This window comes from Diabrotica undecimpunctata, chromosome 3 (genome assembly GCF_040954645.1).
Source record: "Diabrotica undecimpunctata isolate CICGRU chromosome 3, icDiaUnde3, whole genome shotgun sequence".
NCBI lineage: Eukaryota > Metazoa > Arthropoda > Insecta > Coleoptera > Chrysomelidae > Diabrotica > Diabrotica undecimpunctata.
Genome location: NC_092805.1, coordinates 114887332 through 114915315, shown reverse-complemented (window position 1 = coordinate 114915315; position 27984 = coordinate 114887332). Strand labels below are relative to the sequence as shown.

Genomic DNA, 27984 nt, shown 5'->3' with positions numbered 1-27984 from the left:
CCACGCAAAGTTTAAAATTAGAACAGTATACATATAAAAACACATTTCTAGATGAATGTGCAATAACCTACTTAGGTGCAGAAAGTTTTGATCTTCTAATGTAAAATGTTCAAATTTCTTTCCTATACATGATAAAAGTTTCTTTAATACTGCTGGTCATATGTCTCTTTACAAGATGACCATAATAGGAATCTGCTTTTCCAAGCGTTCTTTATAAAGCTTACATATCTTGTTTTGTCCATGATGCATTTTAAAGCAGATGGAATATGGTGTACAATTTTTTGCCTTGAAGCGAATATTGAGATAATTAATAAAACTTACACCTTCTCATTGTATGATGAACAAGATTCAACAGCTGAATTTGCTGAATTAATGTATGTATAACCATTTCTGGCAAGTTGTGCAAAGTTCTTTTTGTTCATTTTTTTCTGAGAATGGAATTTCTACTTTAAAGAGTTTCATTTGTTTTAATTTTATGTACTTATTCACAACTTTAGTAATTTCTGTGCATTTTCTTAATGTATACAGTTGATGACTTGAATACACTAAGCATACTTTTTTAATGTGACTAACATCAATTTTTATAGTTAATTGATCCAGAAACTGTAATTCTTCACAATTTTGATTATCATCTTCTTCACTATTTTGCAAAAATTTGCTACCCTACTTACATATTGTGTTCCACATATTGTATTTATGAAATTTGGTCTTCTTCTTCATCTCCTGTTAGTTGATGTACAGTGCAGAGCTCTTTTTGGTGATCTGTCATCTAACACTATCATAATTTGTCTCTGCAACAGCAGTTGTTTGGTTGAAATCCCGCATAATTCCTGTAGAATATGCATGATTGATTTTTTTCCTATTTCTTCATTCTAAATATATGCAGCTGCTTAAAAAATCTATTTCTATCGTCCATTTTTTTTATAGCCCTTCTCTTTATTCGGATTGCCGAATATAGGCCTCTCCTAATTCTCGCCATTCATCTCTGTTGTTTGTAAGACGTTTCCACATTGGTCCTGCAGTTCTTTTAATATCGTCGCATTTGCGGTCTTCCTCGTGGTCTTTTGCCTTCATATGGTCGCCAATTCCCGATTTCCTTATTCCATCGGCCATCCTTAAGACGTTCGTTATGTCTAGCCTATTTCCATTTTACTTTAGCTGCCTTTTCGACAACATATTTTACTTTTGTTCTATTACCAATGTCTTCATTGGTTTTATGGTCTTTGAGTGAGTTACTCAGCATCTGTCGTTCCATAGCTCTCTGAGTTTTTCTGATTTTCTTCATGTTTATTTTAGTGAATGTCCAGGTTTGAGCTTCATGTGTAAGTACAGGTAGGATACAGGAATTAAACACTTTAGTTCGTAGTCTTTGAGGTATATCTATCGTCGATATGTTATTCATATCCTTAGTAGTCAGTTGCCAAGGTTCTCAACCGTATGTCATAACCGGCTTCATTGCAGATTTTTTGATTGTCATTTTTTATATTAGTAAGGAACTTAAAATGCAAAATAGAGAATTTAGAATGAAAATAGATCTTTTCCTTGCATTATTCTATGTTGAATGTCACTCCTTGGGGTACCTTCTTCTGAAGTAAGACTCCCAAGGTATTTAAACATATCACATTTTTTCAACAAGATTTTGATGTCTGTAGAGTCAACTGCTCAGAACTGTACAAAAGTTAAGTTATATAAGTTTAAGGTATTATTCATATGATAATTTGCGTATAAACAGAACAAATCAAATCTTTCACATATACAATATTATGTATTATTCCCCAAAGTAGTTCCTGAAGTATCTATCAGGATATTTTGCACTTCAAAAATATTAAGTAAATATTATTAGACGGATCTATTTTGGGTCGCATTATATTGTGAGTGAAAACAAGATAACCCTTATGTTTTCCTAGGGGAGGAAATCAGCTTGTTAATATGAAAAGGGTTTAAAGTTTGCAAGATTGAGTGGTCATTATTCCTATGAGAATTTATACTCTAATTATAAACTAAAATAATTTGTTTCAACAAAATTGTTAATATTCTAAATTATGTGTATTAAAATATTTATTTTAGAAAGTATTCATAAAAAGATTACCAGTGATAAAAAACTGGGCATATTTTAAATATACTATCAAAATTATTTATAGACCAAGATAACATCAGTGTCATTTACAATGTTCAATTATGATATCCGAATATCCCTATTAACAAAGCTAGAAAGCGAGCGTCTACCTAAACGTGATGTAAAAATAATAATGGGTGGTTGTAATGCTAAAGTGGGAAAAGAACCTCTGTACACTGCAGTAACTGGTAACTACAGTAAACACAAAGTAACAAACGATAATGGTCAAAGACTTATTGGATTTGCCATGAAGAAAAACATGGTGGTGAGAAGCACACAACTAAAACGAAAAGAGATACACAAAGGTGCGTGGGTCTCCCCAGATGGAAGGACGGTGAATCAAATAGATCATGTTATGTTATGATTAAAAGTAAATATATGAATATGGTTCAGAAGATAAGAAGTATGAGAGGAGCTGAAAATGACTCAGACCATTAACTCGTTAAAGCCACATGTGGGAGGAGGTTGGAAAAAAAAAATCGAACAATAAAACGAAGAGAATGTACAATATTGAAAAACGTAAGGAAGTAGAAGTAAAAAATAAATATGAAGAAGAAATAAATAAAATTTACCAAAATTTACAAACAAATCAAGCCTGGGAACAAATTAAATCTGCCGTAGGAGAAGCTAGCGAGAAAATAGTTAAGTGCGACTCCAAGAGAAGTACAAACAAAGATTGGTTTGACGAAGAGTGTCAGGCGATAGCAAAGGAAAAGAAGAAGATCAGACAACGAATATTAACAGATAATAGAGAGTGTAAAAAACAAGAATATAGAATAATTCGAGAAAGATTGAAAGCTCTGTTTAGAGCGAGAAAATAGTTAAGTGCGACTCCAAGAGAAGTACAAACAAAGATTGGTTTGACGAAGAGTGTCAGGCGATAGCAAAGGAAAAGAAGAAGATCAGACAACGAATATTAACAGATAATAGAGAGTGTAAAAAACAAGAATATAGAATAATTCGAGAAAGATTGAAAGCTCTGTTTAGAAGGAAAAAGAGATACCACAATGAGTTGAAATTTAAAGAGATAAAGAAGTTTAAAAACAAAGAGGTGAGATCGTTCTATCAAGAAGTTAAAAAGATGGGAAAAGGTTATCAAAGCCACTGTAGTTATATGAAAGGTAAAGACGGAAATTTAATTAGCGATCTGGCAGAAGTAAAGACGGAATGGAAAAAACGTTTTGAAGAATTATTAAATGGTGAGGTGGAGCACAAAGCAGTAGACAACTGGACGGTTGGAGAAGATGCGATAGTTGAAAGGCAGCCTACAGAGGAGGAGGTGGTGACAGCAATACAAGAAATGAAAAATAACAGAAGTCCCGGTAAAAATGACATATGCATAGAAATTATCAAGTTTGGTGGAGAACAACTTCAAAGAAAAATATACCAGCTACTAGTGCAAGTATGGGAAAAGTAAAAAATGCCATCGGAGTGGTATGAGGCCCGCATATGCCCTCTGCATAAAAAAGGAGACAAACTGAAGTGTGACAACTATAGAGGTATGGCCTTACTAGACACGGTATACCAAATCTTAGTAAGAATATTGAGAAATAAACTAAATTGCTATACGGAAACAATCCTACATGAGTATCAGGCCGGCATTAGAAAGGACAGATCTACTGTAGACCAAATCTTCTCATTAAAGGAGATACAAACGACTTGTTATGAAGGTCAAGTTTCCCTGCATGTTTTGTTTGTGGATTTTAGACAAGCATATGATAGTGTCGGTAGAGTCAATATGTATCGAGTAATGGAACATTTGGGTATACCAAAGAAACTGATCCAGCTAGCTAAAATGACACTAAATAACTCTAATAACTCTACGTATGAAATTGCTTGGCAGGGTTACAGGTCAGATCAATTTACGGTTGCAAAAGGCTTGAGACAGGGAGATCCTTATCCACTATAATTATTCAACTTGGTGTTAGAAACTGTAATCAGAAAATGCAGCATGAAGGTGAAAGAAACGATCATGAAAAATGAGCACCAGTGCTTGGCATTTGCTGACGATCTAACGATCCTAGCAAAAACCAAGAAAGAATTAAGAAGAGTTGTGAAGAAAATCATTGAAGAAGCACAGAAATTCGGATTGGAACTAAATGAAGACAAAACCGAATATATGATCATGGGAGGGACAGAACGGAAAAAGAAGACTTTAGTGTGAGGTCTGTTAGTGGTAAAAGCTATAGTTTTAAAAGGGTGGACAAGAGTTTAAGAGCTCTACTGAACTCAAAATACGTTTCTAGACAAGGTAAACTCAGCATATATAAAACAGTAATTCGACCCACTGTAACATATGCCGGTGAGACAACGACATTAAATAAGGAGGAAGAGGATACTCTAGAAAGATGGGAAAGGAAAATATTGAGATGCATATTTGGAGGACGGAAGACAGAAGATGGTTGGGAGAGAAGAACCAACAATGAATTAATGGCTTTATACAAAGAACCTACCATTACTAAGTTCGTCAAGTCACAAAGAATCAGATGGTTGGGACATGTGGAAAGAATGGCAGCAAACAGAATGCCTAAACTAGTAATAACCAGAAAACTAATCGGCCCCAACAGAAGAGGTAGACCCAGAACGAGGTGGATAAGTAAAGTGGAGGAAGACCTTAAACACGTAAAGGTGAGGGACTGGAAAAGAAAAGCACAAAATAGAAGCGAATGGAGAAATATTGTCCACCAGTTCCTTCATAGCAGTTAAGAATGTTGTATATACATATTTAAGTTAAAGTTTTGTTTAAAATAATTTTAATTAGTTAACATTAAGATTATGTTTTAAAAAAATGCCCTAGGCCTTAACGGCCTGTTGTGCGTAAAAATAAATAAATATCAAAATTATTTATAGACCAAGATAACATCAGTGTCATTTACAATGTTCAATCCGAATATCCCTATCAACAGTTAACACTTCGCCAGAGGAAGTTAAAGCACAGCACAGACAAACTAACAAGTTAAGCTCCTGTTAGAAGAACTGCATTTTTGTAACATACACAAAATTATCAAAGGTAACAAACCCACATTTATTACTGCAAATAGGAAATAAGTACTAGATGTCACCCTAACTGGTGGTTTTACTTCAAATATAATTCAGAACTGACATGAATTTAGAACTGAATTTGACGAGATCTCAATATTGGATCACACAATACTGCATTTAGTAATAAAGGCGAAACATGAACAAGTAAATCTTATCTTATATCAAAACAGATTGGCTTGTGTTTATACTAGAACAAATTAAGTTCCACTATAATGGCATTGGGCTGCTTAAAAGCCTTAAAGGTGAATTTACTGAAATTAATGCTCACTTTCCTGGTTCGGCATTTCTTAAAGATAAAGCAAGACTGAGCTTGATGATAAATCCATGTACACATTATCAAGAAAATAAAAATGTTTAGCGCAAAAAATCTTAACAAAACAATATAATTTAATAGTCTACCAATAGTTTTATGTCCTAAAAGTGTTCTGGAGAAAATAGTATCTTTCCTACTCTGCTATAGCAGAGAATATACCTACTACTGCCTCACCTAGCAAAAGTATTCAAAATTAGTTTCATCTTAGGATATGTCCCAAAAAGACATCAACATATTAGGGTCAGCTTGATTAAGAAGAGTGGCAAATTACCTTAAGAGAAACAAAAGTTATATAGACCTATTAGCGGTATCTCTTTACTTATAAAGAGTATGGAAAAATACTAAACACTTATATAAGATGTGAATAGTAATCAAGGATATCTCTTCACAAAGAACAATTTGTCTATCAATCAAGCAAATCCAGAATAGATGTCTTTCATTGTCTAGTCAAAGAATTTTAAAATACTCTTAATAATCTTATAATAAAAGAAATGGCATTATTTCTTAGACAAAGAGGGGCATTTATGACAATCTATCATAACGTTGTCGCAACAGAAACAGGTATACCACATTCCATATTTAGAAGGATTCAATCCATTAGTATTACTTACTTAGTACTTAGAATGTAGTTACTACCTAGGAGGTCAGTCAACCCCTATAGAAGCAGTTAAAGCTTGTCCTCAAGGAGGAATCACCTTTACTGTTTTTCGATAGTGATTGACGATCGTCAACTAAAAAGTTTAGAAGAGAAGCCTCTCACCGTGAATACAACAACTGTCATTCTCTAAGAGGTTTAGTATATCTAAATTAACCTACATGTAAAAATTTATTTGAAATGTTCTCCTCTCTGATATCGCTACTTAAGCAACAATGGCCCTTTCGATGGGTAGTAGGCTTTGTGACAAAACCTGGGATCTGAAAGATAAAATGATTTATTTAACCTAAAATGGTCATAAATAACGATTGTCATACCCATAGTTAATTCTAATTGCAAAAAGTACAAATACTAGTTTGTAAAACAATCACAGGTGCAATGTTCTTGTCTTCCTCGGCAGCCTTAGAGGTAATGCTGGACCTTCCTCCTTTGTACATACATATGTAAGAAGAATTGCTCTAAAAAGGGTTTTTAGGATAACGGGCTCAGGATCTGAAACACTGTGATCTAACTGGGAATCTAAAGATTTAAGAATTAGAACAGCTTAATCCATGAAGATGCCGGTAGATCTTATGTCTGCAAAACAAGATTTAAACTTAAACTCAATGTCATGATAAGCGAATGTGAGTTAACAGGGAACAAAATCCGAATTTTATCTTAAGTATACAACTAATGGGTCAATAATAGCTTCGAACTGTAAGCGGTCTCTTAAACTGCTTGCAGAGTGTAACAAAGTAACTTTACTGTGGGTGCCCATGCATACCGGAATTGTCGGTAATAATATTGTTTGATAGTCTTACTAAAAAAAAATATCCCTTTTATTGGACCAGAGTGATTATTTGTTGTACATCTGCGGTCACTGATTATTTCATACCTTTATTTTCACATTGTAATACTGTAAAATCGTAGTGTCGTGCGGATTTGCTAAATGTCAAAGCGCTTATCAAAAATTTCGCGTGTAATAAAAAAAAAATAATAATAATTCATACGTGCATTTGGAAAATCAAACAAAGATGGGATTATTTTCACTCTATAACACGGTTGGGTAGTTCAAGAGGGCAGAAGATCTCCACAGAGCAACAAGATAAGGTGTTAGTAGATTAGATGAGAGAAGCTCTTTTTGTCTCAGCTGGAAAAGCTAGCAAAAAGACAGCGGTTCTGGGCAGCATTTGCACTACACGAAGACATATTAAAGCAAGTGAATTGATAAAGTGTGCAGCTCCAGCGAAACCTTTTTTGACTAAGGGTCACAAGAAGAGACGAGTTGCATTTTGTACTAAATTCATAAACCATGAAGACCACTTGCATTTTCCGATGTAAAAATGTTTGAATCATATAGCAATGATTAAATAAGAGTTTACAGGCCGAGATATCATAGGTTTGATGAACGGTATACTCATCATTTAATTAATAGTAAAGCATATGGTGATGGATAAGTGCTGAAGGCCCAGGCGTTTGTTTTCATGTTTGTTTTGTAATTTTTCAAAGAAAAATTAATAGGATAACATTACAAATATATTCTTGAGAACATAATGTTGCTGTCAGTAATATAGAGATTCTCCAATATCAGAATCATCTTCCAACATGACAGTTGTCCGGTGCATACGAGTAGAATTGTTCGAGAATGGTTAGAAGAAACTTATGTTAATGTTTCTCCGTGGCTTTTCCGGAGTCCAGACCTTAACTTCATCGAAAATTTGTGGAAAGAATTGACAAAGAAATTAAATAATAAAAACCTTAGGCCATGGAAAAGAATTGTATTGTGGGAAGCAATTAATCACGAATGGGAGGAGCTTACTGAATCTAACATAAGGAGATTCGTGCTATCTATGAACACAGTATTGCTAAGTTGTATTGGCAGTAATGGGGCTTCCACCAAATATTAATTTTGTTACTGTTTATCATTATTTAATATAATATAGGTTTAAAATAAAATGTATGTTCTTAACCCAGACTATTTTCGTTATTAAGAACATAATCCATTTTATATATACGAAGACGGTTGCGTTTCGATTTAATTCAAGTCTCTTACCACTCCCTAACACGTGTTTCTGGGTCTACCCGTCATCAGAGAGAGTAGGTAAGTGGAGTAAGAAGACTCAAACTAAATCAAAACGCACCGACTACTCTGGCAATTATAGGAAAAACAATTACCAAAGTATGCTACTAGAGACCTCTAGTGAGAAAATATGAAGTTAAATGTGTCGATAGCAATTAAAGTAAATTGTATACCCAAGCTTAATCAAGCCATTCAGAGCGATGCTGGGAATATTTATATTCCACTTTATATGGGTAAATTGTTGATGCATAGTGGAATATAAATATTCCCAGCATCGCTCTGGATGGCTTGATTAAGCTTGGGTATACAATTTACTTTAATTGCTATCGATACATTTAACTTTATAATCCATTTTATTTAAAATTCTTCTTTCTATATTGTTAACATTTAAAAAACTTTCATTTTGTTACATTTTGTAAAATAGATTTATTTTATTTTGATTTTTTACTTTAGTCAACCTATTCTGGTTCCGCCACTGCTAATTACCATTACTTTGACATCAAATATATACTTTATCTAATTTACTTATCGTTGCACGTCATCCGCGTCATAGCCAGTGAGGTCACATGATACCAAAACGAAATATTTAGGCGGTAGGTGTGTTCTTTTTTAGAATCACTTTGCCGAGTACACTGGCATTACATCCACTAGACATATTTTATTATAGACGCGTAGAAATAATATTTAAAGATTTCTATTAATGTTAACTTAAAGAAATACACAATAATATGTTTCATTTAATTTGTTTAAATGCATTATGAAGAACATTTTTTGTTCGGACACTGTAGCTGTAATCTAACGAAGGTGATATTTTGACATAAATTGGTAACACTTATTTGACAGTTGCGGTGTTGACACTTTAGTTTTGTTTTTATTATTTACTATTAATTAAACTATGATGTTTATTAAATAAGCGGCTCGAATTGTTTTTAACAAGATTATTTTTTAACTCTTGTTTTGTTTCTATTTATTAACATTAAATATTAATTTATTTTGTTGTATAATCAACTTTTGCAATAATTATGTGACCTATTTGATTTAAAATGGATTCAGGATTTTTTTATACTTTGACAACTATGTCAACTTCGAGCTCTGTCAATGATAATGACGTGCAACGGTAAGTAAATTAGATGGACCGTACGTTTACACGAGGTAAAAATTAAAAACACTGGCTACTAAATTTGTAAGGGCGTAAACTATTCAATGGCCGCAGATGTACCAAAAATTCGTATATTGGGCTATATCAGAAAACGAAAAATCAACTTGGAAAATGCAAAAAAGGTTACCACTTTTTTTTTAAGCAAAAATACATTTAAATCTTCATAAGACAGAACTCAGAGTAATCACGAATATTCTTATTGGACATTACTTACTAAGATATCATCCGTGTGAAATGGGCAAAAGGGAAAGCAAATGTCCCTTAGTCCTAGATGTGTTGCGCTTGATGGGATACAGAAAAGATCTTTCGAAATCGGCAATCTGGAATATACGAGAAATACAAAGGACATTGATTAAGACAAGGGAACTGATTAGAAAATCGAGCAGTTTAGTCATACACTTTGTAGCCAAAAATACAGAAGACAAACCAACCGACGAATCTCAGCTATACTTGAAGAACACAAACTATCTTTACTCTAAATCTGAATCTTCACATAAATAGACCGATACCTACATATTGCTATATTTAAAATGTATTCTTTATTTTCTGTTTTTTTGTTCATTAAAAAAGAAAAATACTAAGTTCATTATATAATGAAAATTCTAAATTATTTTATAAAATATATTTGAATAACTATACACACTCAAAAATGTTTTGCATATTATCTGTAACGCTACTGAACGTTTCTCATTTGAAATTTTTTGCACTGTTTTCTTTTTGTCTACTACAATAATGTATTTTATTGCTTGTTTTTTGTTTCTTCATCGTCTCAAAGATTCTCAGTATTCATATTGTGTTCATCAGTTTTCGAAAACCGATATTTGTAAAAATTGGTTTGCGTTTTATTCACTTTGTAGTGAACAATATGAATAGACAAGTGATATCTGAGTTCAACAGAGCTAGAATCGTTACTTTGATTGAGGAAGGCCACACACAAGTCGACGTTGCTGTCCGGGTTGGAGTTAATCAGAGTGATGTGTCTCGGATTGTGAAAAAATATCGAGACACGAATTCTGTTAGCGATCGTCCAGAAAGCGGAAGACCCAGAAGTACTACCAATGTCCAAGAACGCTTTTTTAACGTTAACTGCCCGGAGAAACCCCACTATGACTGCCCCAGCTATTAGAAGAGAGCTCTAGCAAGCTCATAATATTGTAATTTGCGATCAGACTATTAGAAACAGGTTACATTCGGCAAATTTATTTACAAGAATACCATTGTTTGTACCAAAGCTTACGATAGAGCAGAAAAGGACTCGACTGGAATGGGCCAATGAACATTTACAATGGCATGACAACAGATGGGGAAACGTGTTATTTTCTGATGAAACCAAAATAAGCCTTTTGTCGGATAATCGCCGAATTAGGATTTGGAGGAACCCAAATCGACAGGATAAACTTAACCAAGCTGTCCAAAGAGTCCCATATTAAGGTGGCTCCATAATGTTTTTAGGGCGGCATCATGCTAAATAATAACACTTCTTTAATTCCTATTGTTGGTAACATGAATGGACAAATTTATATTGATACCATTCTTAGGACTGTTGTACACTTGTGGCGAGGAGCTGTTGGTCCAGAATTTATTTTTATGGACGACAATGCGCCTCCCCATCGTATGAGACATGTGGCAGATTTTTTAGAGACAGAAGATATCGTCAGATTACAATGGCCACCTTGCTCACCTGACCTCAATCCCATTGAGTACGGATGGGATATGCTCAAAAGAAAAATTCAGTCTCGGCAGCCACCCCCAAGGACACTACAAGACCTTAGAATAGCAGCGATTGAAGAATGGGGTACCATGGACCAGAACTACATTAATACACTTATAAGAAGCATGGGACATCGCATTCAGTCGTGCATTGATGCAAGAGGTGGAAATACGGTATATTAAGTATTAGTTCCTGTATCTTTACAAATTTAAAAAAAATATATTTATAATACATATTATAAATAATGATAATAAATTGTTAATCCTTTAAATTTTGTTTATTGTTTTTTTCAAAACATACAATTTTATATATAAAATAAAGTATTTTGTTAAAAAAATAGATTTCTCCAGATTAGGTGGATAATTTTGAAAATATTACATTATGCAAAACATTTTTGAGTGTGTGTATTTGTTTAGTTGTTTTGGGCTAAATGCTGCATTCGTTCAAAATCGATATCAACAGTCGACGGATCATAATATAAGTGTAGAGTCATGTATATTTAAACAGATAAAAATAAAAGTGAATTTCAGTCGAGGTAAACTGTAAAAATATTTGTATTAGATAAAAATTTTATTCATATATTTCGAAATATGTTAAGAAACAGCTTAGGTGCTAATTAGGTATACCAAATTAAGCTTTGTTATGTCCAAATTGTAGACCATATCAAGGAAGTATATGTAAACTATACTGATAAAAGCGATTTCGATAAAAAATTGAATTGTAAATTTTTAACTGTATTTTTAAGAATGTTTGTCTCTTAATAGACTAGTATTTGCTTTAACAGAACGTTCCGAAAACTATTAAAAAAAATAAGAATATTATCTATAAAGAAAATAATGCGATCTTTGTAAAAACCGAGGAGTAATACCATTTAAAGGGGTGCGTTTTTGAGCTAGGGGTAAAAGGGGGTGAAGTTTAGTCTATTTTTCAGCTTTTTTAACTCGCATTCTGTGCACTATTCGTACATATACATTTACAGAAAAGTTGTTTAAAATTAAATTTTCTATCGAAATGTCACTCTTTAAAGTCAAAAATAATTTGTTTTTGACAAAAATATATTCAAAACAACAAAGCAAAAAAAAAACAGGAAACAACGTCATTTTTTTGCCCATAACTTTTTTCCACAGGGGTAAAGGTACAGGCATTACTTCACAGAAAAAAAAGTTGTATCCTTTCTCTTCAAAATGACGTTTGAATGAGGCCTTTAGGATTCATAGTATTCGAGATACGATTTTTCAAACTTAGAAACTTCATTTTTGGACCATTTTCTTTATTGTTTAGCAAACATTGTTGTATAAATTTTTGTTATTCAGTTTTAGATATAATTATGCAAATTGCACATTTAATAGAAAGAAAAATCAAATATGTTTAAAATGGTTTATTGTAGAAGATTCTAGAACTAATTCTAAACAAGTTATGGTCCTTTTTTGGATTTTTGTTAACTTTAACGGCTATTTTTTAAATTTCTTGCTTTAACTTTGTTGCTTCTGTCGCACGTGCGCACACAAACATGCACGTGCAAATGAGTAATTTAAAAAATAGCCAAAGTTAGCAAAAATCGGTAAAAGTAGAAAACTCTTGCTTAATGTTAGTCGTAGAAATCTTCCACAATAGAACATTTTAACGGTATTTATGTATTCTTTCTACAAAATGTATCATTACATTACCTACAACTGCGTATAAAAAAGATATAGAACAATGTTTTCGAAAAAATAGGGAAAATGGCCCAAAAATGGTGTGAATGGCGAACTTTGAAAAATTGTATCTCGGATTCTGTAAATCCTAAAGACTTTTAGTGTACGACATTTTGAAGAGGAAGGATAAAAGTTTTTTTTTCTGTTACCTTTTGTACCTACACCTATACCGCGTGGAAACAAGTTAGGTTGCAAAAAAAAATGAGTGTGTTCCTGTGACATAAAGATTTCGATAGAAAATTCAATTTTGAACAACTTTTTGTAAAATATATGTATGAAAAGCGCATAGAATTCATAGTTAAAAATAAAAAACTAAAAATTAACTAATCTACCCCTTTCACAAAAACGTACCTCTTTAAATGGTAGCATTCCAGCATTCCTATTTGGGAGTCCATTAACCATATGAAACAATAATCTAGTCTATTTCAAAAAATGGCAGTTTCAATAACGTCAAAAGCAAAATGCCATCGCTTTTTGCTCTCCTACCACTTCTCATAAGAAATAAAATTAGTTCGTGGACCTCATCTTCCTCTTCTTAACGTATCATATCAGAGTTATCCGACGTTGGCGATGACTATTGCGAAGGCTTCTTGATCTTTTGTCACATGAAATAATTGTCCTGCATTTGATATCTGAGCCCATTCGCGAAAGATTTTTTTATCCAAGGAACCTGTTTTCTTCCTACACCTCTACCTCTACCTCCACCTTCTGTTTTGCCTTTAGGGATTAGTTGAATATTCTATATCGATTTTTCCTCACTATGTGTCCCAGATACGATATTTTCCGGTGATTAAAATACTTTAGCAATTCTCTATCTTTTCTGACCCTTCTTAGTACTTCTTCATTAGTTTTTCTTGCTGTCCAAGGTATCTTCAGCATCCACGTATGAATTCACATTTTCAATGCTTTAATTCTATTCATACTTGATACTTTTAGTTTCCACAATCTGCTACATACAAAAGTATAAACCAAATATAGCACTTAACCATTCTTTGTCTTAGTTCTAAACTGAGATGATTATTGCACATAAATGTCTTCATTTTTATTAAAGTAGCTTTATTAATTGCTATTTCTAAGTCTGGATCTAGTTGGTCCGTTATGACAGTTCCCAAATATGCAATTTTTGGAACTTTTTAAACTTGGACTTTATTTAATTGAATTCCTGAATATGATCAAGCAAAATTTGGAGAACTTCAATATTTTCTGACAAAATTATTGTACCGTCCGCATATCTAATTATTTTAAGTAGTTTCCGGTTGATTTGGATTTCATAAGGCAGTCCCTCAAGTGCCTTTTTAAATAGCTGTCCAAGTAAACCTTGTGCCACGTTGGAGACAAAATGCAACCTTGTCTGACTCCTTGTTGTATGGAGATTTCGTCTCTGTAATTGTCTCCAATTTTTATGATAGCCGATTGATTTCAATACAGATTTTTAATAACACGAATATCTTTGTCACCTATTCCAACATTTTTTAGTATCTGCATTAATTTTAAATGCCGTACTTTATTGAATGCTTTTTCGAAGTTAACGAAACATGCATAAACATTTGCTTTTGACGTGACAACGTCTTAAATTAGGTTGTGGCTCGGAGTCACTCATGAAAAAGTGTAACGCCCGCTCACGTCTGTTACGATGAGTCACCGAACGAGAGAGAGGCCCGCCGGACCGGCGAATGCCTTGCGTCTCTCTCCCACTCAAACATGATCGGTCCGCTGCGCGCGCAGCACTAGAGAATTAGGCGCGTTGAATCGGTGAAAATCACTCAAATAGAAATTAGTTAAGTTTAAGTTTACATGTACAATGTTTTAGTAAACAAAATATATTTCTATAGTTAAAATTTGTGCAATTCTTATTTTCATTCAATTCCTTGTTCCTATTGTGCAATTTAATAATATTCATATCAATAAATATTCTACCGAGAAAAAGACGTTGTCACGTAAAATCTTCGCCCGTAAAACCGACTTTACAGGCAACCGATTTTTTTTTGCATTTGCCCTTTTTGGTCAAATTTTTGTTATAGGATATTTACCGCAAAACGTTCCTCCCTCGTTCCCAAAGCATTTCTAAATCAAATTATCGATTAATTAGCCTACGTGTGTAGGCTAATTAATCGATATTCTTAACATTTTCTACCAATGTGTTTTTTAGGTATTGTAACAAAGATGGACTTGATCCAGTCTGCAGGAATCATTTCAGTATTATATATTGCATTAATATTTTATTACTATTTTTATGTTATCTTCATCTATAATATTCGGCACTACGTTGTTGTATCATCTGGACCATAAGATTTTCCATAATCCACTACCATAATCTACTTCTTAATATATGCTTTCAACGTTAATGTGCGCTTACTAATCTTCCAGAAAAATTTAATTGGGCTCTACAAATTAGAAACTTATTTGTCAATGCTAAAGAAACCTGGGATAGACTAACCTATTCTTCTTGAAATAAAACAAAAGCGTCGCTCCTAGTTAAAATGAAACAAAAACTTTACAAAGTCAATTGCACTTCAATGCAGAGATCCTTCTTTATAACTTTTTACAATAATTTGCCAAATGTCTCTTAATTTTAGGTAAGCATCATTTAAATTACTTACAGTTGTAGTAACAACTATTTTATCGCCACTCTCATTGTCGTAAATATTGGAAACCTGTTCGTTTTCTTTAAAATCACTAACACAACTAGCTAAGTTTACTTTAGGATTTTCCGTCAATAGGGCTACATCAATCTCAAGGTAGTTCAAAAAATTTTTAACTCCATGACTTTCGTAAAAGGTTGACAATGAAAAATCATCTTTCAGGTCTTGTAGCTCCACATTTTTCACAATTTCTTCTCCATTACTATCGTTTTTAAAAAAACTGCACCTAATGAAACACTTTTCAATTGTTTTGGTTGAAACGACTCTCCATGCTGCCACAATCCAAATTAAGTAATGAACTTCTCTAGTTCAACCATTGAAAAAGAACATTCTCTAGATGATAACATTCTTCTCACCAAAAACTTTCTATACAGGGATTTAAAGTTTTTAATTATTCCTTGGTCTAACGGTTGACAATGTGGTGTAGTATTAGGTGGCACAAATATTATCGATATGTTAAATAACTGAATATCCGGATGGGATGTTGTGTTGTCTGTTCAGCAGAGGTTTCCGCTGTTGAGAGGGGCCCGTTAACAGAAGTTTTACTGTAACCCGAATAATACCTTAGTTAGGAGTTTGCAGTGACCACAAATTAAAACTTACTCTTGGTGAAGCTGGTTACAGTTGGACTGATGACGTGAGTGGCTTCACCAACAACTGCATTATTTGTATTTGTAATAGTAAAGAATTTCTATAATCGAGTATCTTTAATTTAATTGTTCAATTTATGCATCAATAAAACCCAAAAGTGAAGACTGTTTATTCAGTTTAAATAATGTTGTTCTTTCTCTTGACAATCCAACAAGTGTTTTACTCCAGTCGTCAGGGATGAAAATTCCACTGAAGCTCTAAAAATCATACGAACAAGCTGAATTTTGCCGAGAATATTAATTTTTTTTTTTTTTATTTCAAATTACATGTCTCGGCTGCTGTGACCATTGACACGAGGAACTGTCACAGACACTATTACAGAAAACAATAAATTAAGTTACATTGATATCTAAAAAAAAAAAACTAGCGGATGAATACAAAATTGAAATATAGATAGGTGATACAATTACAACAGGTGATATAATTTACAGTTTTTAAGGAACTCTATCACATTAGATATATTGGTTTTGGAATTTAAGATATCACATAAACTTCCGTAGATACCATGTTTGATCCGTGCTGCTGCGTACTGGTTACATTCCACAAGTATATGTTGTACACTTAGACGGGAGTTGCAATATTGGCAGTTTGGAGGTTATTCGGGAACCATCAGATATCCGTGGGTTAGCCGGTTGTGCCCAATTCTAAGCCTTCTAATGATGGTCTTCGATTTTCTTTCCGTAGAAAAAATTCTAGGTCCTAAAATGTTTGGTTGGATGGACTTTAGTTGGGTAGTGCACCTGTTCCATTGATTTTGCCACATTGAGGTAGATAACTTTTTAATTTCAATTATTATATCTTGAAACATTTGGCATTTTTCATCTGTAAGGTCAGAGCGACGTGCATCATTTGCTGCGTGGTCAGCATTCTCATTTCCTTTAATACCAACATGTGAAGGATTCCATATCATCTAATCAGAAGTGTTTGATTTAGCAAGTGCTGTACATCTTTCGTGTATCTCATCAACTAAAGGATTTGATGTGTAGATTTTTCTAATGGAATTTATGGATGATAATGAATCTGTACAGATTGCTAAGTTTTTGGTACCCTGCATTGGAACCTCTAGAGCTTTAAGTATAGCGTAGAGTTCTGCTGTGAATATACTGGTCATCTTGGGTAGTCTATACATTGCTAGTCTGTTATTTGTGGAAGTAACAGCACATCCGACGCTTTCTTCGTCTTTAGATGCATCTGTGAATATTATGTTATCAAACTTGCCTCTATTAATTATGTCATTAAAAGTTTGTTTCATGAGTATCGTGGAGGTTTCCATTTTCTTATATCTGCACAAATTTACGTTAAAGTCAGGTAATATTTTTAGCCAAGGTGGAGTATTGGGCTGAATAATGGGGGTGGTAAGATTTAGGTCAAAATTGTCTAAGAGTGGCAATAGAAACTGTAGTGATGAATTGGCAGTAGCTCTACTTTGTGCTCCTGTTAATTGAAAATTTTTAATAAGTTGGAATGATATATTATTTGGGTTTGCAGAGACCTTAGCAAAATAGGAGTTTAGTAGACGTTGTCTTCTAATATTTAGAGGTGGTTCACACGATTCGACATATATGCTTTCTGTAGGGCTAGATCTGAAGGCTCCAAGGCATATTCTTAATGAAGTGTTTTGAATTGTATCTAGTGATTTTAAATAAGTTTTAGGGGCAGACATATATAATATCGATCCATAGTCTAACTTAGATCTTATTAGGGCTCTGTATAAACTTAATAGGACTTCTTCTTCGGCTCCCCATTGTCGATTGGCTAGTGATTTTAAGAGATTTATATTTTTTGAGGCACTGGCTTTAGTTTTTTCTATATGTCTCTTCCATGTTAATTTTTTGTCGAAAATTACTCCTAAAAATTTGTGATTTTCAACTACTTGTAGTGGATCCTCTTTTAATTTTATGAGTGGAAGAGTTTGTTTATATTTTTTGCTAAAGTCAATCACTTTAGACTTTGTAGGCGAGAAGCTAAAACCAATGTTGTTAAACCAGTGAGAAACGTTATCAATAGTATTTTGCAAAAGAGTGCTAGTGGAGCTTGTTACTTTACCCGAGCAGTAAATAACTAGATCATCCGCATAGATATTATAGATATTAACAGGGGGTTGTACTAAGGAACTAAGGTCGTTAAGAAGCAGTAAAAATAAGGTTGTGCTGAGGACTGATCCTTGAGGTACTCCTGCCTCCAGGATATATGAGGGAGACATTTTACCATTTGCAGAGACTTTGAAACTTCTGTTAGTTAAAAATTTTCAACAAATAGATATATGTTTCCAGATAAATTAGACTCTTTAATTTTTTCTAGAATTGCCGGCCTTGATGCTGTGTCAAAAGCACTTTCTATATCGAGTGAGACAGTTATAAGGTCGTTTCTATTAGAGAATGCTTCTATGATATCGGATTGAAGAGTGATAAGATTATCCATCATGCAACGATTTGGACGAAATCCTGATTGAGCGGTATTGATAATATTATGTTTTTCAAGATACCAAAGTAAGCGTTTGTTGACAATTTTTTCCAGGAGTTTGCAAAGTGTGCACGTCAATGAGATGGGTCTAAATGACATAGTTGTATTGGCAGAAGTATCATTTTTCTTGAGTGGAATTGTTATAGCTTGTCGCCAAAGTGTTGGAAATTGGTTACCTAGCCATATCGTACATCTAGTTCAATAGTGCCACAACTGCAAAAAATTCTAATTTTGAGTTAAGGCTTTAAAAAGGTTGCCTATATAATACCCCATCTAATGCAATACAGCCTTAACTGAAATATTGTCTTGAATAAGTATAAAGTAAGATACTTCGGTATTACACTGTAGGGTTTTGAAATGCAATATGGCCATAACTAGGAGGTGTGACGATAATACACTCCGCCACAATACAACCGATGTAATTCAATACGGCCACAACTGCAGGCATTGTTAGGTTAGTGGTACGATTTTATCAGTTCTCAATTATTTATGCACGCGGTATCCACGTTTTTAGTTTTGATTTAAGGTCTGAAAACAGTGTATAGTGATATAATTATTAATTTTATTATCAAACACGATGTCAAGAGCAAGAAAAATGCTTGGACTGGCTTTGCAAATTAAAGATGATGAGAATCTGAGAGACAATTCAGAGGTTTTGAGGTTATCAATGACATACCCTTTGTGTCGACGGAGGTTTGTATTTCAACAAAAATCACAGTGAGGTTTTACTTAATGTATGCAATTTTTTAGCTTACTCCGGTTGCGTTACCCGTGCAATCAAATCATACGGCAAATACATTTGAACATCAAGAAAAACTACATACAGACCCTCGCCAAGATGATTACATAGAGCAGGTATATTTTCTAATAATACACTTTTCAAAATTTTATTTTTTGTTGGAGTTTGTGAACTAATATCAAAACAGTACAGTTTTTAACATTGCTTAAAATATAATTACAGAACTGTATTAAATATTAATGTACGTATGTATGCATTAGGTATGTATGGAATTAGGCAAAAAGCACCGCAGATTTTCTTTTCAATTGATTAGAAATGAGAGACCAATAGAAACAGGATGATTTATTTTGTATGTTGGATGAAAATATCGCTCTGTTTGTAATTATAAATAATGTTAACATCCAACGGCATCTTTTCAAATTAACCATAACTTTTTGTTTCAGTGTCAAATTCAAGAGGGAAATTTCAATTCCGATGACTCTGTGGCAGACAGTAACTACTCACCTGATACTTCTTTAAGCACTGATAGTGAAAAAAAAAAAATGGAAATGAAAATAACGTAGCAGATTCTGATACCGAAATAACGGAAGATAATGAAGTTGTTGACAGGAATGCACGCATTGAGATAACAGATACGGTAACTGAAATTCATAATTCTCGAAAAAAATTGCGGAAACCAAGTAAATGGAAAAGAAATATTAAGAAACTGAGAGTTAACTCTGGACTACCTTATATTACAGAAGGCAACAAAGAAAAACGTGGGAAGACTTTAAAACCTGCATGTGGAGAAAAATGTCGTTCAAAATGCAGCCAAAAATGGCTGATGCCAATCAGCAATGCTGATAGATATGATATACATTTAAGTTTCTGGAATTTGAAAGACAACGCTCTTCAAAGACAATTTGTTGCTTCCCATTTGGAAAAGTTGGTTACTAAACATAGGAGAACAGTTGAAGGTAGTAACCGCGGTATGAATTTAGTATATTTTTTAACAATACACGGTGTAAAAGTTAAAGTCTGCAAAAAGTTTTTCATGAATACCTTGGACATTGGTGACAAATTTATTAGAACAACTTGGAGAAAATCAGATGGTAAAGGATCTGTGGAAAAGGATAAGAAAGGAAATTTAATTTTATGAAACGAGAAACGGTTACTGGATCGGTGAAGAATAAAATAAGAGAGCACATAAATTCTTTCCAAAGGGTAGAATCACATTATCTCAGAGCACAAACTACAAAGGAATACATAGACGGTTCACTTCTTCTTCTTCTTCTTCTTCGTCTAGTCATTCACGTCCACATCTGAACATAAGCCTTTTCAAGTCTTCCTTTCCATTGTTTTTTATTGTACGCTACTTGTAGCCAATTTTTCCCAAAATTGGCTACAAATTGGCCCAAAAAAAAATTGGCTACAAATGGTTCACTTACTTTAGCACAAATGTATCGCTACTACAAACTACAGGAAGAGAGTGAAGGAAGGCCTGTGGCTAAAAAATGCACTTACGAGCATATTTTCCAAACTGAGTTTAACATAACTTTCTTTCAGCCAAAAAAAGATCAGTGCCCGGTTTGTGAGTCATATAAAAATTCTTCTGCTGAACAGCAAGCTACTCTTGATCAAACATAATAAAAATATCCATAATAAAATTAAAAGCAGAGAAGAAAAAGCAAAAGATGTAGCAAGAGCAAAATATGATTCTTAAGTATTGGTACCTTATTTAGATTTGCAGGCAATCCTTCCTACACCTTGTGGAGATGTTTCAAGCTTCTACTATAAATGCCGCCTAAACTGCTTTAACTTTACAATTTTTCAGATGGTACAAAAGAGTGGTTACTGTTACTTTTGGCACGAGGCTATCGCTAACCGCGGCTCAAACGAAATAGCTATGTGTCTGTTTGATCACGTTTTAACTCATTGTAATGATAAAGACGTTATATTTTATAGCGACAATTGAAAGGCAAAAGAAGAAAATACTTAAAACAGGTCCCATTTATGTTCCTGCACCATGGCCTGTCATCGTAAGGTCTGCAAAAAAGAGGGAAATCCTTATAATGTAAAGGAAATGTCAACAGAAGACTTTTATGACTTTAAAGATCTCAATTCAAAAATTGGAGGAAATTTTACAAAGAATACAAAAGGTGAAAAGGTAGTCTGGAATGATATCCAAGTCATTAAAGTTGTCAAAAGCAATTCTGGATCTTTCTTCTATACAACAGATTATAATGCCGATGAGATAGAAGAGGTCCATTTTAAAGCATCGACAAGGGGGCGCTCAGCAACTATGGAAGCAGTAATCGATGTAAAAAAGGCGTACATAAAGCCACCATCGATATCCGCAAAAACCAAGCACCTTTTGTAACTGTGCCATAAAAACTTAATAATACCTGTTCATCACAATTTTTATAAGGACTTGGTTAATAGTAATTAAAAAAACTGTTTGTACACACTTGTAATAATAATAATAAAAATATTTTTTGTAAGAACTAGTTGATTTTTTTATTATGTTGCCGCCGTATCTCCTAGGTATCGTTTTATACATGACTTTCTTCACAATGCAATATCGCCATAACTATCAAAATACAATTAACATTTTATTTTTAATAAATTGTAATAAGATCCAGCGAATAACTTTATAATTTGCTAACTAAATTGTAATTTTGATGCCAGTCATTCTAAAAATAAATTATTTACAAGGCATAACTCGTTTGCTACAGAACGTTTTGCTCATTTCTCGAAAATATTGTATTTTGCACTTGTGGCACTATTGAACTAGGTGTGCGATATGTTGTTGTAGAATTCTAGTAACTTTATTAGGGTATCTTCATGTAAATTTTTTAGGAATATCAATGGAATGATGGAATGAATTTTAATACCTCAAAAAAGATGAAAAAAAGTTTACCACTTTTACCCCCGGACTTCCCCCTAAAACACCTCTCGCAGTGGGGTAAAAACGCAAAAAATCGATTTACCAAGAATCAGTACGCCACAAAAAAAATTTTTTAAATAAAAAATGTAGCTGAGATAATTTTAAATAAGAATATTTATAAGCACTTTTTGTGTAGAATATACCATTCTCTGGGAAACAACACTTGAAACGACCGTCAATTTTCAATTTTGAATGTCAGTTACACGCGCGAAATCAATGTTTAATGAAATTTGTATCAGCTCAATATCTTTTGATTTAAGTGTCCTATAAACAACAATCAAAATGCGTTTTACAGGTAAAGAGTAAAGCCGCGAATAGTCTCAGATTTTATAAAGGTGTTAAATAACTAAACGTGGAGCGATTTCTGCCATTTTTTATGATTCTCATGAAATCAATAAAATATATGCCTTTCATCGACTGGCCACTATAAAGTTTCGATTACTGGAGTCCAACCTTTAAAACCTATGGCATACACTTTTAGGTTTGAGATTTGGCAACAAATGTAAGGCATTTGAAATATGCTTAAAAAACGCTGGAGTTAAACTTTCACGTAACAAACGATTTAAAACATTTAAAACTTTTCTTTCAATTTGACTAGTACGGTTTGTAAAAGAGCCAAACTTCTGCTATAAACTACACCCAAAACCGTCTTCTTGGATGCATTTTCTGGGCGCGCGATTGTTTGTAATGTACAGTTTGTTAAATCCAGGAACACGTTTGAAAATCTTACAATCGCCACGCCCACCTGATGCGCAATAAAATTATCGAAAATATATCAGTAGTAGTAAACAACTGGACGTGTACACTTAGGTCGGTACATTTTGCGACAGACTTTATTTAAAGGTCAGTGACAGTAAAATGGAATTTAAATCAAAATTGAATTGAAAAGTTATTTATTTTTAAATGTATTTTTCTGTTTGTGTACAGCAAAGTTATAAAGTTCGCTAATTGTTTATGAAATTAAATTAAAATTAATCTATTGGTTAAAACATATTTGCCAACGTTATCAACTGTCCCTGTAATATCGTTGAAATATGCCATAGTCATGAGGTTACTAGTAAAACCAGATAAAGTATTTATTGCAATTACTGTTTAGGCTTCCAATGTTGATCTAGATTTTCTGAAACCATATTGTGTCAGGTAGACATTCTTTCTCTAAACATTGCTCAAGACGATTTTTAATAAGCTCTTCGAATGTTTTCAACACAAATAAAGCTAATAATATGGACCTATATGAAATTGGAATGGAATACGGTTTGTCGTCTTTTTTTATTGAGATGATAACAAACTCCTTCCAATTTTCAGGGATTGTTATTGTTGTGTTGTTTGTCCTGTCCATATTGCATTATATATACCTACGAGACATTTTTCTAATATAGGCAAATTATAAAGCATGGAGTATGAAATATCTATAACAGGCGAGCTATTGTTGGTACGTTTGAGAGATCGTTCCAGTTCTCACAAAATTGTACAATATCGCAAGAGCGCAGAGTTAAGTCAACGGCGCTTTTACTACTCAAAGAAACTAATGTTAGAGACCCGCTGTTTAGAAAAACGAAACTACATTGGTTTATTGCATCAGATTCAAAATATTCCCATATATGTCGTTAAATTCGCAACTCTAAGAAACAAGGTACCTGAGAACTCCATGGGTGTAAAAAGTTACCAACAATTGAGGAAAACACAATAATTTTTAGAAGGTAAACCTCAGGGCAAAAGATCAGTTGAAAGGAACCAGAACTCCTGGCTGAAAGACCTGATGAGATGGTTTGACCGCTCATCCACAGTAATTTTGTGCATCAGTTTCCAAAGCTACAATTGACATTCGAATCGCCAGCCTTCGAAAGGAGACGGCGTAAATAGAATAAGAAACAAGGTGGGCATTAAAATTACCTGCTATTAGAAAAGGTTTTGGTACATTAGCAAAAAATTTATTTCACTCTTGCAGTGTTCATTTCTTTCCTGGTTCGATATATAATGAAACTAAACGAATGGTTTTTTTGTTAAGTAACAGCTTAAGAACAAGCAATACATTTATGGGAAAATTTACTTTAGTATTTATTATTATTGTTTTATAGTAAAAATTTGCTTTAATAAACATAGCTAATTAAATCCATCGTTAAAATAATAATAACAGTAGCCATCTTTTTATTTATTAAACTTATTAAAATTTATTGGTTATTATTACCTTCTTTTATACGTTTGTTTTTATTTTGTAATAAAATTATTTACTTTATATATAATTTCATTTAATTATATTATTTACTTGTTTAGTCTATTTAATGTAAGAAACTAGATTGAAAATCCATAAAAGAAATTTAAAAAAAGCTAATAGTCCAAGATCCCAGAGCGATCAGACATAACTTATTTTCACACAGATGAAAACCTTAGAGTCTGAGTAGCGTCTCGTGTGCTTTGATTACCTGCGTATTTATGAAACTTGCTGAGTGACACCTGGGCAGGTACCAGGTGAGAAAGGTAACTAAAAATAAGAGCTATTTAACTTAAATTTACATAACTGATTTTTATACATATTTTGTAGAATATTATGTTGAAAATACTGTAATAAGTGTCAGACACTTGTCATGGACCAGAACTTTTGTCAGACGCTTTAAAGCTCCACTAAAATTAAATGAACTTTACTTACTTTTACATGTCTGATTTTTAAAAATGTTATTAATGGAACTATAATAAAGTTATATTTAATCAGTCAGACAAATTAAAATGACCAAACATCCCTCAAACACAAAAATTAGTTAACCAGAAGTATGAGCGCGAGAGTGCTGTGCGCATGAGCCTTAGAGTAAAAAATTCAAATACATTAAGAATACTTACTGTTTTCGATCCGATTAAAAATTTTTGCATCTCTATTTAAAAATCAGACATGTAAAAGTAAGTAAAGTTCATTTAATTTTAGTGGAGCTTTAAAGCGTCTGACAAAAGTTCTGGTCAATGACAAGTGTCTGACACTTATTACAGTATTTTCAAAATAATATTCTACAAAATGTATAATAAATCGGTTATGTAAATTTAAGTTAAATAACTCTTATTTTTAGTTACCTTTCTCACCTGGTGCCTGCCCAGGTGTCACTCAGCAAGTTTCATAAATACGCAGGTATTCAAAGCACACGAGACGCTACTCAGACTCGAAGGTTTCATCTGTGTGAAAATAAGTTATGTCTGATCGCTCTGGAATCTTACTGTATAATGATAAACAGTAAATGCATGATAAAATTTTTAAGATATACCCACCTTTCTGCATTACTAAAAATTCAAAAGACATTACTGGATTACGTCAAAGTCAAAGTCAAAAAATTTTTCTTGCTAGTGACTCAATACTATTTGTATATTACAGTTAAATAGCAAAACAGATCAAATTTTTCTTAGATTTTTATTTAAAAACCCATTAATTTCATGGCCTTCCTAATGATACTGCATTAATATGTTATAATAAATTAATATATTCGCCCCGTGCGTGACTGACGCGACACCTACCGCCTTCATCTAACAGTTTTGGACCTACCAATTTTCAGGTTAAACATATGACATATGTTTGACATTGTTAAATACAGGCGAAATTGACAATTATTAATAATTAACTTTTTAATTATATTTTTTTAGTTTATGTACAAAATAAATGTAGTATTAAAAACTGAGTTTCTCAAAATTCATTATAATATATCTTTTTAACCCCAAACGGAAAAGAAAAGTTAAAAATCTAGTACTGGCAAATCAAGTTTTTCACGTGAAAGAGCATATGATTAAAAACAGTAATAGTAAAAGTTATGATATAAAAGCCAAAGTCATCAGGCACTCTGCAGTCAGCTTGAAGCCTTATAAAATGTCATTTAAGGTAAATTATTTAAATATTTCCTATTTCAATTGCATGAAAATGAGGTTATGTGATATTTCCTTTTTCATATTAATAGCACGGATCCATCTTTTTCTTTTCTTTAATTTATATGTAATCTTTGGGAACCTATAAAAACTACACTTACTATTTTTGCTATTATCAGCACAATTAAATACGCAACATGTATTTGCACACATTTTTGATAAAATTTATGCGTAAAAAGATAGTGTCCAATTTTGTCATATTTCGCCGCTACGCACGCTGGCATCGTTTCAAAGTACCCCTACCATGGTCACGCACGGAGCGAATAATAAACTTTTGGGGAAGACTGTACCGTTACCACAAAGTCGAGCGTCTACCTGTTCCCGCTCTGTCTCTCCGAATACTTTCTCTGTTATTTGCGTCGATGGTTAAGATTTTAAAACTTTTTCCTACATTTGACAAATAATAAAACAATAAATTCTGCGTTTTTTATTCATATTTCAAATGTCTCAGATTTGTTGCCACAACTCAATTGAAATTTCATGTCATCGGTTTTAAAGATTGATATCTAAAAATGAAAATTTTACTACAACTGGTCAATGAAAGTTTTTAATTTTATTGATCTCACGAGTGTCGTAAAAAATCGCACTTTTGTTTATTTAATACCTTCTATAAAAACTGAGTTTATTCTCGGCAAAATACAAAAGCTGCACTTTTCACCTTTAAAACGCATTTTGATGTGTGTCGACAGGTTACTTGAATCAAAAGATATCGAATTTTTACCGTCGAGCTGATACAAATTTTATTAAACATTGATTTCGCACCCGTAACTGACATGCAAAATCCACGGTCGCTTCAAGCGTTGTTTTATTTGAAACATTTTTTTTTACGGCGTACAGTTTCTTGGGTAATCGATTTTTTTGCGTTTTTACCCCTTACGAGGTGGGTTTTAGGGGGAAGCCCGTGAGTTAAGTGGTAAACTTTTTTGGGATCCCAAAATTGATATTTTTGGGAAAATTTAGCTTGTTCGAATGATTTTTCGGTGTTCAATCTCTGACGACTGAATTTTATCTCGAATGTTCTTAAACTCAGGGAATTTATAATTAATGAACCATACAGGTACTTTATTCTGTATTGTAAATCTTGTTATTGATAGTTTTGTTGTTTATTTTTTTGGATTTACGATATTTGTAAGTTTGGTCTTTAATTGTACTACTCTTGCTATGTAACTTCGCTGGAAAGCTCACGTGAAGAAGAAAAGAGAAGAACTAGGCATCGGCTACAAGAAAATATATTGGTTGATGGGAAGATATTCCTCTCTATCCATAAATAATAAACTCCTAATCTATAAACGAATACTGAGACCAGTATGGACCTATGGCTGCGAACTCTGGGGCTGTGCCAAGCCTAGTAACATCAAAGTAATCCAGATATTCCAGAATAAAGTGCCGAGGAACATCGTAGATGCGCCTTGGTACGTTAGGAACAACATCCTTCACCCTATGATATTAATAGCAATAAAGTAATTAAAAAAAAAAAGTAAAAACCAAACAATGACCACTTCTGAAACAATAAAACCCTTTTTAACGTTTTAGTTTATTTCTAAACTATATAATCAATAGATTATTAATGTCTGGTCACGTTTTATGAATTCAAAGCATAAGCAGTTGCTGGTCTTTTTATGTTGTAAAGACTGTATCATACAACTGATATATTAGTACTTTTATGAGTTTTAATTTAGTGTGACGTAAGATAATCGAATATTTTAATATTTTTATTTGTTAAGTTAAAGAGATTCTAACAATTAATTTTGAGTGCATTCGTTCAGAATTTATACAGTACAATAAAAAAAGTGATTATATTCTGTGGCCATAAACCTTTATTGTTTTGCTGACTAATGAGAAGTTGCAGTAAATTAATAAAAATAACTTTATTTTATCATAAAATTACCGGACAGTCCACAAACCTCTTAACAAATT

General features: G+C 32.9%; 1 protein-coding gene across 1 annotated transcript in view; it reads left to right on the top strand.

Annotated features, from left to right (window-relative positions):
• The window catches only part of LOC140437262 (extracellular serine/threonine protein CG31145), a 938516-nt gene that overhangs the window by 370194 nt on the left and 540338 nt on the right, over positions 1–27984 (top strand). The gene's annotated exons all lie outside the window — the stretch shown is intronic.